Source organism: Lissotriton vulgaris, chromosome 3_2, assembly GCF_964263255.1.
Source record: "Lissotriton vulgaris chromosome 3_2, aLisVul1.2, whole genome shotgun sequence".
In the NCBI taxonomy this organism is placed as follows: Eukaryota; Metazoa; Chordata; class Amphibia; order Caudata; family Salamandridae; genus Lissotriton; species Lissotriton vulgaris.
The window spans coordinates 224,514,406-224,530,454 of NC_141690.1; the positions used below are offsets into that span (position 1 = coordinate 224,514,406).

A 16,049-nucleotide genomic window follows, 5' to 3' on the forward strand; every position below is an offset into this window, starting at 1 on the left:
CACTAACCTTAATAAACTAGGGCACCAAGTGGCGCACCTCTACAAAGCCCTGTGCCCCAAATCCACCAAACTCAACAACAAAGTCATGACCTTTTGGGGAACACTAGGGGGAAGGGTGCTAAGCGAGGAAGAGAAGGCTGATCTATGGAGATCCACATCAAGGAAAAAGGTTACGGCGACTTTAAACCAGACCAAATTCTGGCTGATACACAAGGCATACTGGACTCCCGCCCGCCTAGCCTCCGTGGGAATCCGCAACAGCGATTCCTGCTGGAATTCCAACAAACAAAGGGGGGATCTTGCACACCTGCTCTTTCACTGCACCAAGGTTAGGAAGTTCTGGAACATAATCGAGAAACTGATAAACGACATCACAGGGGCCGCCATACAACTAGATTTGTACAGCCTAGCATTGGGGTTCACGTCTCCTTCAATCACAACCAAAGAAGACAGAGACCTCATTGACCTGCTGCTGACAGCAGCGGTAAAAACAGTATTGAACAACTGGAAGGACACAGGGAAAGACACGTCAAGAACATGGCTCAACTGGGTCACATTCCTGAGAGAGGCGGTCAAACATGTGGGAGTCCCTGTACAACTACCTATCCTCGCACAAACCCCCGTAGGCAACACAGCCAGGTACCCAACCAGACAGGTGCCAACAGTACCCAGCCCACTTGATAGTGCAAACCCCAAAAAGCCTGCGCTGCTCCTTCTCTCTCTCTCTTTCCTATCCACGGTCGGGGCGAGGGATCAAGAGTGACAATCGATGCAAGACAAGGGGACGGAGAACCCAAACGACTGGCGGTCAAGCACGAACGACTGGCGGTCGGACTAACGCCAATAAGACTGAAAAGCTGAAAGTGAAGCAGATCCGCCCCCCACTCCCCTCCCAGGCGTTTTTCTTTTTCTCCTTTCTTTCCCCTTCTTTTTTCTCTTCTTCCTCCCATGTATATGTTATGCTCCATGTAAATATATCTTTTTTCAATAAAAAATTACGGAAATTAAAATTTCTTAACAGCGATCAAACAATGAGTAGTTTTTACAGCAACTCAGGAGTTCTGACATTAGCCAAACTAGATTTGTGTTTTTATGGAGGTGTATCACGCGTTAGAGAAAGCCCACAGACTACGCTCTGTAATAACCTATTCTTATTAGAGTAAGAATAAAATGTTGCTGGATCGGGTAGAAGCATTAGAAATGTTATTCGTGCTGTACTCCCTTTGCTTCAACGGACGTCACGCCTGTCTCTTGCGCATTGGTACTAGCAGTGCGTAAACCTGATTGTGGCACGTGAAATTGTGCAAAGTTTGTAAACTTTAAAAACGTCATTGGTGACTGACGTTTTCCTTCAAAAAAGATTTTTCTGAGAGGAACAGGGAGCAGGAGAAATAATGTATTTATGGCAACATGGTCATTTTTTGCTTGCTGTAGATAATTATAGGAAAGATGCAACCCCTCTCTGCATGTTCCTACACATGCTGAGAAAAAGCATTTTCTAAAAATCTAACTTAAACTTATTCAAATATTTTTTGCAACAAATTACTAACTTCTTTTTTTGTATTTAATTTCACACTTCAGAATTCACTTTCATTTGTGTCACCAGCCATGCGGTCCCTTTCAGATGGAAGAGCAAGGACGACTTCTAGGAACTGAACAGTTTATGGGAGGGGTCATGGTGTGATTATCTATTGTAAGAAGCAACATATTCTCTGACATAGGGTAAAAGGATACTGCAAGTCACTGGTGAGTTCCACGACTTTATAAAAAGAGCTCTGCCTTTGTTTGGCCTCTTCTGTTTATGGCCATGCAACTCCACAGTGACTTTCAGTGTCCCTATACAGCACAACAGAGGTTGCTTTATGCTTTTCGTTAATGTGTCCAGCTCTCTTTCTGCCTGCTATAATGACAGATGTTAGTTAGCACTGAGCACCAGAGCAAGAAAGATGTAATTTGCTTATATGTAAGGGTCACTACATGGAAGCACCAAAGAGGGATGGCTACTGTTTTTAGACAGCCTCCTGAGATCATTGCTGTGCGGTTGTTACACAATGATGTAGATAATTGTCTATCTACTGTTGGCACCTACCACTTACCATGTGTAACGTAACTCGTGCACATGTAAAGCGCTCCAATACCTTAGGGTCGCAGTCGCGCTTTATATAGCTGGACACACAAATAAAAAAGCATTTACAATGTAATAGGTCTCACATTTTTAAAGATTGAGCTATGGGTGTTGCATTCTTTAGCAATGCCAATAGCAGAAACTTTAATAATGCGAGACCTATTGCATTGTAAATGCTTGTTTCTCATTGCAGTCTGTTAGCCTGGCCCTGCACATAAGGGTCCAATGTTGATGTTAGGGGACGACATGCACTTACCTGTATAGTTACATGGATCCCCCACTCACTCACTCATGACTACTGTCACATTGTATGACGGAGCAAGCGATACATGGGAGCAAGGGGATTGGAGCAAGAGGAAATACACCTTTTGTGCTGCTTGGTTTTACATTTACAAAATCAACCTTAGAATGTGTTTGTTTATATAGCTGCTAAAGAGACTTGACCTGCTGTCATGACTGAACTAGTTCTCAATGGATGTGCGAGTAAGCAAGTAAGGCTACACAGGTCTGTTGGAGTTACTACTGAAATAATATTAAAACGTTGTACAAAGTCAATCACCTATACTTGTGTGTATATCATAGCATCAACATATCAAGCAAAAGGAAGGGTAACTACGTAAAGGAACCACAGATACAATTAAATATATAAAACACAATTTCATTTAATAAACGTTCATATTAAAAACAAATTGCATATCACTGTCAATGTTACATAAAATTCAATAAAGACACTTCAATAAAAAAAACACAAGAATTAACAGATTACACAAAAATGACAAAAAATAATCATATATTAAGAAGGACTAAAAAGTGGCAATCAATGTTTTCCGACGTGCGTTTCGGCGTTTCAAAGACGCCTTCTTCAGGAGCCACAAATTCTTATTTGAAACATATGATTAGAAAAATATAAAAACATAATCAATTCCATAAAATAACAAATTAATTTTCTTCAATTTTATGTACTTGTACACTCACTGTGGACCGTTCTAGAATTTTCCATGTCATTAAGCATTATGTCATTCATTGATATGAACACTAATAGCGCAGGTGTTTTAAAATGTGACGCTCTTTCTTACATAGTATACTCCCTAGTAGCAATGCCCTAGTTACACGGATCCCCCCTGAATGCAGTTAGACGTGGAAGGCTATAAATAGGTTTGATTGTAACTGAATTATAATATGCAAAGTGCCCGTTGTCTGCTTGGCTAGCGTTGCATCTTTTATGGGCCGTAAATAAATAGTTCCCAGAGAGCCGGCAGCTCTAGTCTTGCATGCTGTGCTACAAGGCTGAGTTTGTAGCCCGAAATCACTAGGTACACGTCTGCAGTTGGTTTACAATGCGGAACCCAGTCTCAGATATGAAACTGCTCAATGAGCATCAAGCATGGAAACTGAATACCTATCTGACTAACCGTACCTGAATCTTGATATTCCAATAGGTACCAAAGGTAGAACTGTGAGGCAGGTGTGTGAATTGAAACTCTGGAGTTGATGTGTCCTAGGGCCTTGACATTGGAGAACATGATGAAGCGGTACAGGATAATGGGTGAAGCACTGGGATCAGATTGTCTGGAGTTTGAAGAGCTTGAAGGGATGCTGCTGCCTCCTGCTCAAAATTCCAAAATTGGATGTATGACATTGTTCTGCATTCTGTCCATCAATTATTGTTTTTGCATTTGTCACCCCGAGTGGGCCTGGTATGCTCAGACGTGAATCCTGTGCTCTCCACACCTCTGGAGTCAAGCTATCCTGGCTGATGACGGCTGATAGCCAGAAACCGGTCTTACGATGATTGATTCCGGTTCAGGGAAGACATGGCTTGGCAGTTCGGGCTGGACTGTTCCCGTGAGGCACAGGGTCAAGGCTGATTTGCACATGGTCATGTCTGAACTGGGGTGTTGTTGAGTGCAAAAAAACAATGGATTTAGGTCTAGATCTCTGGACTGGGGGAATGTATGACATTGTTCTGCATTCTGTCCATCAATTGTTGTTTTTGCACTCCTGCTCAAAAGTCATCAAGGCAAGGAGGCCAGGAGGCCTATTCACAAAGGTAAATTAATTTACATGTGACTAAACCTTCACATGTAAATGTATTCTCACAAATTGTAGTAACTTTACTACTTTTTGCTAGTCACCATTTCTGAATGTACAGTTACTACAAAGTCATACTTACATCAGTGGCGGCTCCTCTGCTACGGCGGAGGAGCTTCGACCCACTCCTATTTTGCAATGAAACACAGATAAAATAAAATGATAATAACTTGCGTTATTATCACTTTATAGAAAATAAAATGATAATAACTCGCGTTATTATCATTTTATTTCTCTTACTACTGCCCACAGCTATACGTGAGGGGCGGGGCAGGGGAGGAGTGGTAGCACCCTCCTAAAGTGCGCAAAGACTGCTTGGATGCCCCTCTTGGGTAGTCCAAAACAGTCTTGCGCACTTCACATGTTCTCCATGCAGGCTGCATCGCAGCATACGTGGAGAACATGCACAGGCCTCCAGTCAGCGTCTGAGCGCCAAAACACAGCACTCGAACCAATCAGAACGCTGCTAAGGCAGCATTGTGATTGGCTGACTGGGAGCCTGGGTGTGCTTCCTGTGGCCGAGCGAGGAAGAGGACTATGGAGGAGAGAGGTGGCAAGAAGGTTCGTTTTTCATTTTTAATAAAAATAATTATAGCCGGTTCCTCACGCCCTCCCCCCTTCTCCCGCGTCCTCCACCACCCGCCGACCTCCGATCCGTGCCAGCCGCCGCTAACTCACACCCTCACTGTAGCGGTTGGAGTCGGCATAAACGTAAAGTACAACTGTAAAGTTACTAGAAGCCACTTACCAAGCATATTTTATGGTCTGCAGCCTTGGCAGAGACCTCTGCAAACAGAGCCTTTTGCATGGAAGGGAATATAAAACGTATATACACGTGCACAGAAAATATCTACACCTGTCTTCTCTAGAGAAAAATACATTTTAATGCAGAGGGGTCAGCCCTTGTAGTAACATTTATTTTAAAATATTACGTTATCCTACATGGCTGCCCCCGTTCACTCTCAGTGGAACACAGAAGGCAGCCTTATAGCGAGAGGTATGCATTTGGGAATGAGACACACACTGTGGGGGATATAAAATGGGCAGATGAGAGGAGGTGGGAGATGATTTCTAGGATTCAGTTGGTGCAAGGCCTTCCTAGAAAGGCACCTGGATCCTGTCTGTCTAACCTCCTCAAAGAGCCTGTCCTTCCCGCAATGCACCCCACCTGCTATATAGGCTGCCTCTTTCTGACAACACTCGTGGCAGCTAAAATTCCAAAGTCCCCTCTCTTTCTCATTAAAAACAAACCTACAGTCGTTCACCTATATCAGTCTTTCAGCCATTCCTACATTGGAAGGCACACATCCCATACAAACAACGTCTAAGGCACACCATAGAAATACACAGAGGTTTTGATTATATTCCTGTTATTTTTACTCTTTTTTTACGGCTACAGTTTGGGTAGTAGGTTGGTTGTTTTTGATGGGGAAGGAGTCATGGCGAGTGCAGCGGGGCAACACACAGGGCAGGTCTCGTAATACAATACAACACAACTACACACACAGGTGTATTTTTATGCTAACAGTGTCATTAACACCATAGGATATTTCTATCACTTGGTTTCTAAAACCTTAATTTTTTATAATGTGTTTTATATTGGCCTATAATTGACTCAAATCTAACCTTGATACTTATATTGGTTTATATACTCTGAATTGTTTTAACCCTCTTAAGGCCTTGTGTCGTTGTCCCATCAATCACCTACTCCAGTATCGACTTCTGTTCCTACACTGCACCAAAACCCAAACTGGCCCCACATGGTAGAAACTAGTAAGAAATGTCTGCTGTTTGGCGTTAGACCTAAACTCTTTATTTGTTGCTGACAAAAGTAGCTGCACGTCTTCTGTCACACATTTCTACTTGCATCCTGGTCAATATGTGTTGGAACAGTTGACCACATTATATATTGTCTTATAAAACTGACCTTGCAGTTAGCAATGTAAGGGACACACTATAAATTACATGTTGAATCATTGTGTGTCTCAAAATTAGTATTGAAAACATCTAAATTTTAATTTTCATGTACAGTTTAAGGTGGTTTACTCCCTAATCTACATCTTTGTCTCCCATCAGCTTCTGTTATAAAATGGCTGCTGGTGTACACCTTGCAAACATAATCGCCTATGACATCAACGTGTACCTGGCAGCAGCTCTTAGGCCATCAACCATCCATCGGTCAGGTAAGTCTCAGAACCTCTGATCTGAACTTGTGCATCTCATCATTAATCTGTTCAATAATCTATTTATCTCCTTTTTTTATATCAAATATTAAAAGTCTATTTATTGGTCTTGATAGCTTACCTTTCTTGTATTCATCCCTTAAGTGTCAACATTTAGGGTCATGATTACTTTTATAAGTACACAATATACAGTGAACATTATTCATATCCGTATAGCTACTGAATCAGGAGATACCTTGGAAACTACAAGGGCACAGGCTCAGGAGCTAACCTCATCGGGGATTTCCCTAAATGAATTATCTGTGGCTGGTGGATTGACATTGTTGAGAAATCATATTTCAATGTGTGGATTATTTGTTTCTTTATGTTCAAAAGGTAATGATTTTAATTCTTTTTTGTAGAACTATATCAGGGAAAGTACTCCGTGGAACATTTATCAAAACTGTATTTGATGAACTTCAACTGTTTACATCTTTTACCTCAAGGTACTGGGAACACTGCTGGATGATGATGCTGAATCATCTGCCAGCGGAGGATTGGCGGGCAATCCGAGGAGACAATTAAATCGTCATCCTCATCCAAACTGTACTTTATGTGCCCAACCCTGCTCGAAAAGAGAAGAAGAAGCAGGAGCTGGTCAAGGTGAAGAACTTTGTAGCCTCAACACAGAACATCTCCAAGAAGGAAACTTCATGGCCAGGCATCTGTTTTCCTCCAAAATCACTTCTGAGCATTGTCAGTTAGCTAAGCAGTCATGGGTGCTTATTCCACATACACAAGACTCACTTCCTCATAGCCATAGCCTCCAATTAACATGTACCCCTGAAAAATCTCCTACACATTCTGTGAAAGGGCATCTCCCAGTCTTCTTACATTCATCGGGTGGAGAGAATATCACTGTTGAAGAACAAGTATCTTCATTCATCCCGCCCCCACTAGGGTGGCCTGGAATGGAGACCTGGGGTTGGCGATTGAAGACTCGCAATAGTCACGTGTGTGTGGGTTGGTAAATCTACCTCTAGTAACGCTAGATTTAAACGTACACATTTTTACTATCTACATCGAACATACATGACACCATATAGGCTACACAGGATAGCCCCTCCAGACCCCCAGCGATACCCCTGAAGCAGTCATATGAAAGCATCATTCCTGCATCTCGCATGGCACTCTCAGTTGATATCTACTTCCGATTGAACCACACACACTTCAGTCATGCATTACTGACTACTTGTGGGCTCAAGGGGCTGGCTATTACATGTTGTTCAATGCATACTTACGAATTGTAGTATTAATCTGGGACTGTATTTTCCTGTAACTAGGTTTTAACTAGCATATGTTTAAGATTGAACTGTTATCAACCTTACTTCCTACTGCTTTTTTTGGGGGGGGGGTTTCCTCATATACCATTGTGGAAATTCTTGAAGGGAAACTGGGCACCTCCTACTGATTGGTTGACCTGATCCAGTCCTGATGTTAAAGACCAAAATCGTAGTGGTAGTGCCTGATCCCTCAAGTTGCCATTGCTTTCCCAATCTACTCCTGTTCACACCATAACTGGCACCCTGCGTTACTTAGGAGATAAGGGAACCAACAGGGCCCAGAATAAATCATAGGAAGACCTTTCACCTTTCACCTGTCTTGCCAAGCCACAAGGGCCGCCCAGATTTTAACAAAACTTGTGGGGTCGCATGCCATGTCAGATTTGCTGGTAAGAATATTGTATTTTAGGCAATTCGAAAAGGTAGGAGGGATTGGGTCTTTCCATGCTCTACATATTTTGTGCCTTGCAAGAAGCATAACATAAAAGATAAATCTTGTGGGGGGATCGTTCACATTATAACCATGGCTCAACCCAAAAAGAATAGTTCTAGTAGTGATTTCCAGCGGTAGCTGAAGAACATCTTCCAAAAAGTCCTGGACCTTAACCCAATATTTTCTTATCTCCGGAAAGACAGCAGACATATGTACATCATCTGCGGCAGGGTGTCTGCATCTTGGGCAATAATATTCTAAATTAGAAAATTTGACTAGTTTTGTGGGAGTTATATATACCCTGTACATAGTATACAGATGGTTTCGCTTCAATGTGGCAGGCTTGACCACTGCCTGCAAGATGGTAAAAGAGTCAGTCCACAGATCCGCTTTCTGGATTTGATACATTATCCCAGAGTTTTTGTAGCTCTGATTCTGTGATGTTCTCAGCATCTAACATGGCTGTATACCAGTACGAAATTTGATTTTTCCAGCTGCCACTCCTAAATATTAGATTGAATTTTGGATTGGGTTTATTAAGGTTCCATGGTCTCATTGACCACCATCCAGACAACTGGTAGTATTTAAATCTGGATAGTGTTCCCCCAGTCAGACTAGATAAGACCTCCCAGTTTAAAAGCTGCGAGTCTTCCTGGAGGTCCCCCCAACATTCTAGCCCTGCTATCCTCAGAGGCCGAGATAGTTGTCATCGAGACAAGTCGGCGTTCCGGGGGATTCCCAAATGGGGGACTGTACTGCATAGTAGGAAATATCTAGCCTCTGCCTAATAAATACCCAATTTCTTAAGGCTGCCCCTAGAATCTTAAGTCTAACTTTTTTTTAAAACTTCGGGTCCCCATACTTGAAAAGAAAATAAGCTTCACCCTGTGGTATGTCTTCCAAAAGTGCTTTAAATAATAAACCCCAAGACGATGGATCAGTTTTACCCACCAGTGGTCTAAACTTTTTAAAGTGAAAAGCATGGCAGTAGACAAGTAAATCTGGAAAGGCCAGCCCTCCTGTTTTTAAAGTTCTCCTGAGCTTTTTCCAGGATATTCTCGGAGATTTTGAGTTCCAGATGAAAGATCCAAGTTTCCCTTGTAGTTTTTTAATAGATGGTGTGCGAAATGGTAGAGGAATAGAATTGAATAAGAACGTAATTTTTGGAAGGATGATCATCTTGATTAAATTTACTCTCCCGAAGATGTTTAAGGGGAGAGATGACCATATTTGAAGGAGGGCACAAACATCCTTTGAGACTCTGTCTAGGTTGATTTTTGGTATATCTTCGATTTTTTGGGCCAGATGTACCCCCAGATATCTCATTCTGGTCTTTGCTCCCACTGTCCCTACTTCTTGATTCCACTCCATGATCTCAGTTTTGTCTCTATTGATGGTATATCCTAAGACCTCTCCGAACTCCTCAGCCCAATCTACTAATCTGGGAAGGGCATCTCCCGGATTTGAAGTAAGCATAAGTAAATCATCAGCGTATAACGCAAATTTTAACTCCAAATCAGAGATCCTGAAAGGTTTAAATACCAAATCAGATTTAAGCAAACAAACAAAGGGCTCTATGTATAAATTAAACAACAAAGGGGATAAGGGACAGCCCTGCCTGGTCCCACGTGCGATAGTTACCCAATTGGTGAGGGAACTGTTGATTAGGATTTTTGCACGCGGCGAGCAGTAGAAAGACCTTACAGCTATTATAAAGTTGTTTGGAAAACCAAAACCAGCCAGGACCTTCCACAAATACAGCCAATCTACTTGGTCAAATGCCTTGGCGGCATCGACCGCTGCCAATATCAGGGGGAGCTTCTTGTTAACTGCAACATCTATCGCTGCGATGGCTTGAAAAGTTAACTCGTTGAGTTGCCTATCAGGGATGAAGTCCCTCTGGTCTTGATGGATAATAGTTTTAACTATTTTGGCCAGTATTGCTGCTAAGACCCCGCAAAGACTTTGTAGTCCGAATTTAATAAAGAAATCGGTCTGTAAGACTCGATTTTGGATGGATCTTTGTTTGGCTTCAAAATTAAGGTAACGGTAGCTTCTGCCCATGAATCTGAGGCCCTCTCCCCGCCTTGGAGGATTTTAATAAACAGGGTTGTTAGGACAGGTAGTATTTGATCCAGAGCTATCCTGTATACTTCAACAGGAAGTCCGTCGGGACCGGCTGCTTTTCCTTTAGCCATTTTCATAATCTGAGTTCTTACTTCACCTTCTCTTATGTCGGAGGAGAGATAGATTTTGTCTCCCTCAGACAGATACGGAAGCTGTATTTTAATTAACCAGCTATCTACCCTCTGCGGGCAGTGATAGGTGTTGGCTGTATATAATGTTTGAAAAAAGGATTGAGCCTCCTCCCTAATTAGATCATCCTTGTGGGTAATTGAGCCTGTGCTTAGCAGGGATAGACTGTTGATCTGATTTCTAGACCTATCCACCCAAGATTTCCATGCAAGAAGACGGCCACATTTCTCCCCATACGAGAAATTCTGAAGCTTGCTGGCATCCCATCTATCTTTAAGAACCTTATCGAGACCTGCTTGATAGTCTGCCCGCAAGCCGTCCAACTCTTTTTGCAGGCGGAGTTTAGTATTTAACTGATTTACTGAGGCCCCCTGAAGCTCCTGTTTTTTAAATTTTTTTTTAAAATTTGTTTTTATTGCAGAATTAGAAACCATAGCATACAATTGCTCAACCAGTCCACTAATGGTGTCCCCCCGCATCAATCGTAAGATCGTATATCATACACAGCCATTCAGCCCGCATCCCGGAGGCCGGACGGCACTGCGTCCCAATTAGCAACAAGACATCATGGTGAGCGTCCCTGAGGGACAATGGTCGAAATCTTTTTACGTATCCGCATTTTACCCCCCCAACCATAACCTGACCCCAACATCAGCCATCCTATGCTAACATTCCGGTGCCACAGAGCCGCTACCGTCCCGTTCCCGTACCCTACGAGGCCCTCATCAGGCCCATCCCGGGCGCCCCTGCCGCCTCCCGCTATCCACCCACGCTCCGCAAACCCAGTCATCAGTCCAACCCAGTAGCGCTACAGTGACTAATCTGCCTCCCGGCTCCTATCCCACCCCTGAACAACCCCTAAACAACCCCTGGTCCCCCCCTCCACGCAACCGCCAATGGTGTGTGCCCTGTTCCTGACTCTTGCATGGGTCCCGCTACAGATCTAATGACATCCTTGTACTCATAAGCCTCGCGGTGTCCTCGAGCCCTGTCCATTCAGTCCTCTTCCTCCACTAATGAATCACGCAAGGCCTGCACTATCAATTCCCATGCGCGCGCTGATTCTAAGGTCTTCTCATTATCAAGCTTGACGGCCTGCCTCATTCGGAGCACACTCTCGCACTCGGACCACCTCAGCAAGTCATTCGTCCATCTCCTCACAGACGGTCCTTCCCTCGACTTCCAGTGCCAGGTGATCTCTCTCTGTGCCAGTATCAGCCCTAGGTCGATAAACTTACTGGTCACCTTAGTGTGTTTGGTGTGAGGGAACCAGAGCAACAGACACGCCGCCATATCAAACTCCACCTCCCTGTCGGTCACTGCATTGAGAAGGTCCCCTACCTCTGCCCAGTAGGCCTCCAGTTTCGGACAGCCCCAGAAAAGGTGATCCATATCCGCCTCCGGCGCCAAGCACCTCGGGCACCGTGCGTCCTGCACCTGGAATCTTCTCCGGAGTCAAGTAGGCCCTATGCAATACGAAGAAGTGCACCTGCTGGAAGCGCGCGTTCCTCGTGCCCTTCCACGTACGCTTAAGTATGTGGCCCCACACCGTGTCTGGAATGGGCCTACCTATGCTCGCCTCCCAGGTCGTTTTCAGCCCCAGGAGCGGTGCCAGCCCCTCGTGCAGCATCCTATTATGGAGGCAGGTCACCGCCTTAAATGTGCCCGCGGCCATTACTACGTACTGGCATGCCATGGTCGTGTCCGGTTCGATGAGCCCCCCCTTCCAGTGTTTCTGAATGGCCGCCACCATGGCCGCATGCAAGAGGAAGCCCCCCTCCGGCAGCCCAAACTGTTCCCGTAGCACCTCGAAGGGCACCAAGGTCCCGTCCACATATAGGTCCCCTACCACTTGCAGTCCAGACTCCTCCCATTCCAACAGTGGGGACCAATCGCCCCCATGCGGCAGAGCGGTCAACATGCCGATCGGTATCTCCGGTGCATACGGTCAAGTCGCCTTCACCCTCCTCAGACTCCTCTGCCAGCATAACCTGAGCGTCCGCTCCTCCATAGTGAGGCCTCGCAACTCCAGTTTCTGCTGCATAACTATATAGGCCAGCACATGGCGTTGTATCCCCAACTCTCGGTCGCACTCCGGCCCCCTGAACACCCTAGCTACATGCTGTGTAAGAACCTGAAGCTGCGCCGCCAAGTAATACAGCTCAAAGTCGGGGACGGCCATCCCCCCCTCAATCTTAGGGCGTAGCAACGTGTTCAGTGCCACTCTACGGCGGCCATGCCTCCAAAGGAAATCAATAACCATCGTCCGCAAATCCCTAAAGATCCTCTGGGGGATCCAGATGGGCAGCGTCCGGAAATAATACAGGAGTCGTGGAAGCGCCACCATTTTCAGCAGAGCGATCCTACCCAGCACCGTCAGGGGAAGGGATGCCCAAAAGGACATACAGCCTCTCAGCGCCCGCACGCACCGTCCAATATTGCCCTCTAATAGGTCCGCGGCCTCGTGGTAGATACGGACTCCCAAATAAGTAAAGCAAGATGGCTCCCAGACCACCCCCAAGTCACGTGTGGGGCAGGGCGCATCCGCTCGAAGCGGGAAGACACAGGTCTTCGCCCAGTTAACCCTCAGGCCCGACAACCGGCCGAACTCGGACAGCATTTCCATCGCCCCCTCCAAAGCCCGATCCGTGTCCTCCATATACAGCAGCAGATCATCCGCGTACAGCGAGATGTGGTGCAGCCGCCCACCGCTCGCGATCCCTGCATATTCGTCTCCCGACCTGGCCGGCACCGCCAAGGGTTCCATAGCCAGTGCGAACAAAAGAGGGGAAAGGGAGCACCCCTGTCGCGTTCCCCTACCGACCGGATAAGCCGCGGACACCAAACAGCCCAGGCGTACTCGCGCCGTCGCCGAGGAATACAGCACCTTCGTCCACCTGCGGAACCCCTCACCAATACCAAACCTCACTAGCACTTCATCCAGATAGACCCATTCCAAACTATTCCAATGTCTACAGACAACACCGCCTGGGCACCGTCCGCATCCACCACACCGTCCAGTATCCCAACCAGGCGACGAATATTTAACGCCGTGCTCCTCGTGGGGATAAACCCCGCCTGGTCCCTGTGCACCAGGCCAGTCATGTGTGGGGCCAACCTGGCGGCCAAGATCCGGCTCAATATCTTGTAGTCCACCGTCAGCATGGACAATGGTCTATAGGACCGCACAGCCGTCGCTTCCCTGCCGGGTTTCAGCAACGGCACTATGAGTGCTTCCCTCATTGATCCGGGCAGACCCCCCAACCTGTAAGCCTCAGCATATACCACCAACAGTCTGGGCGCCAAGCTATCCACGTACTTCTGATAGAACTCTATCGGAAAACCATCCACCCCGGGCATTTTATTCCGCGCCATGTGCTTAGCCCCCTGAAGCTCCTGTTCTTTTAATTTAAGCTTGAGAAGGCCTTCCTCCTTTTTTTTACTCAGTTTATTCCTTCTAATCATCAAAGTAGTCAAAGATCCACTCAAAAAGGCTTTAAATGTCTCCCATATCACCTGCTGGGTTGTTGAGCAATTATTATTCCTAAAGAAGTCCTCTGTCTGTGTCAATAAGTCCAGCCTCACCCCCTCTTCTAGTAGCAGGGTTCTATCCAGAGTCCACCTCCTCTGCAGTTCCTTCTGTTTAAAGTGGATTACTAGCTCAACAGTCGAGTGATCTGACAGTATAGCCGGGATATAGGAGATGGTGTCTACTGAGGCAAGGAGTGACTGATCTAAAAGGAAGAAATCGATTCTGGAGTGATGTCCATATCTACGACTATAAAAGGAAAAATCCCTTTTTGTGTTGTTTTTGGCTCTCCAAACATCTATGAGATTGAAATCTTTAATTATGTTCTTAAGCTCCATTCGAGATCAAGGCAAAGACATCCTACAAAGAAATACCCTATCTCCTACTGTCGTCAGCATTCAGATTCGGCTGGTGAATTCTACTGAGGGTTTTCTTTCATCAAGACAAGAAATGAGTCAACTTCATGGGGTCATAAAAAGGTGTGGGTTTTATTCCTCCAAACCACTTTTAGGAATGCCGGGAATTTCATTTGGACCTGTGCGCTCATACTTCTCAGATCGGGCATTCTTTTCCCCAACTCCCACTGCCTTTGCCCTGTGGCCTTCCCTACATCTGACCGGATTAGGTATTTAACAGAGTCTATCTGAAGTGTGGTATCTGATAGTGCTCTACCCAAAATTAGCTCCTTTGTTGTATAGGTGAGGAAGTTCACCAGGATCTTCCTAGGCGCTTTCCTCTCTTTGTGTAGTCTGAAAGGATCCCTATGGGTTCTCTGGATTTCAGCCTCAAGGTCTATGTCAGGTCTATCTTTTAAAACCCAGTCTGAGGAGTTTACAGATCAGTGACTTAATGTCCCCATTCTCCGTCCCCTCTGGGATTTTTAAGAATATTAGATTATTCCTTCTGGAGTGTATCTTGAGTCTCTCAATATCCATCTGGAGGGTTTTATTTTGGGTTCTGAGGGCCTCTAGGGCCCTCTCATGTCGCTGGGAGACCCCCGAAAGCAAGGACACCTCTTCTTCCAAAACGCTGGTTCGTTTACATACATCATCTAATTAGGCTTCTAGATTCGAGCACTGTTCATGGATACTTTTTTGGTTAGCCTCAGATATTTCAAACTTGGATGATAACTTGGATAATAAGTCCCCCCTCATGGTATGTAGGAGAGACTCCAACTGTGAAAACCCGGCTCCAGAGAAGTCTGATACCGATGCTGACTCCCGAGTACGGCCATCACCCTTTTTTGCCCAATCCATGGCCTCTGGAGCAATCGAGTCAACCACTATAACTAGGGGACTTTGGGGGCTTTGATGATTAGATGCCACCTCATCTGCTGGGGGCAACTCCTCTGTATCTGGATCACATGCCAAGACAGTGTATCTATTTTTCGAAATCACCGGTCGGGACACTATATCTGGGGCAGTGGTTTGTACAGCAGGAGTGGGGATAGCTGAAGATAGAGGGGGGGGGGAGGCTTGCTTCCCTTAGGACCAATTGCCTGCTCCATGATTTTAAAATAAGATCTCAGCGAGGGAGTAGGTTTACCCTGAGAAGGACAGTTTTTTTGTAGTCTCCACTTAGGTTCCCCCACCCTCAAGTTCTTCACCTTCTTCTCCTTCCCTTTCCCCCTGGGTGAATAAGCAACTACCCCGGGATCCGCTGAAACACTAGATACCAAAAGACCCGTCTTTTGCAGATCTGAGTTAGATCTAAGCTGATACCTATTTTTAAGGATTACCACTGAAGGAGCCGGTGCAGATATCACCTCCTTACTGCTTCTCAGAGCTGAAGGGAAGGATGTCTCTGCCACCCTAGGAAGGGCTACTTGTAATGAATTGGCGGCTTGTAGTATGTCAGAGCCCATCACCCTCCGCAACTCCAATTGTAAAGGGGCAGGAGCAGTCACAGAGCTAGGTGTCTTATCACAGAATCCGCTTAAACAAAGACCAAAATCACAATCACCTGTAGCACTTGTAACAGTATCAGCTCCGTGTGCAGCGCCTCCTGGGGCTCGTAACATGCACCTCCTCCCTCCCCTGACTGATCGTGTAGCGTTGGCTCCAATGGGTGCACAGTGACTAATCCTGGCAAGCACCGTCCTTGTTCTTCG

General features: G+C 45.6%; 1 long non-coding RNA gene across 1 annotated transcript in view; it reads right to left on the reverse strand.

The window, feature by feature from the left end:
* LOC147725557 (uncharacterized) overlaps window positions 1–16,049 on the reverse strand; it is a 199,742-nt gene that overhangs the window by 62,759 nt on the left and 120,934 nt on the right. The window lies entirely within an intron of this gene.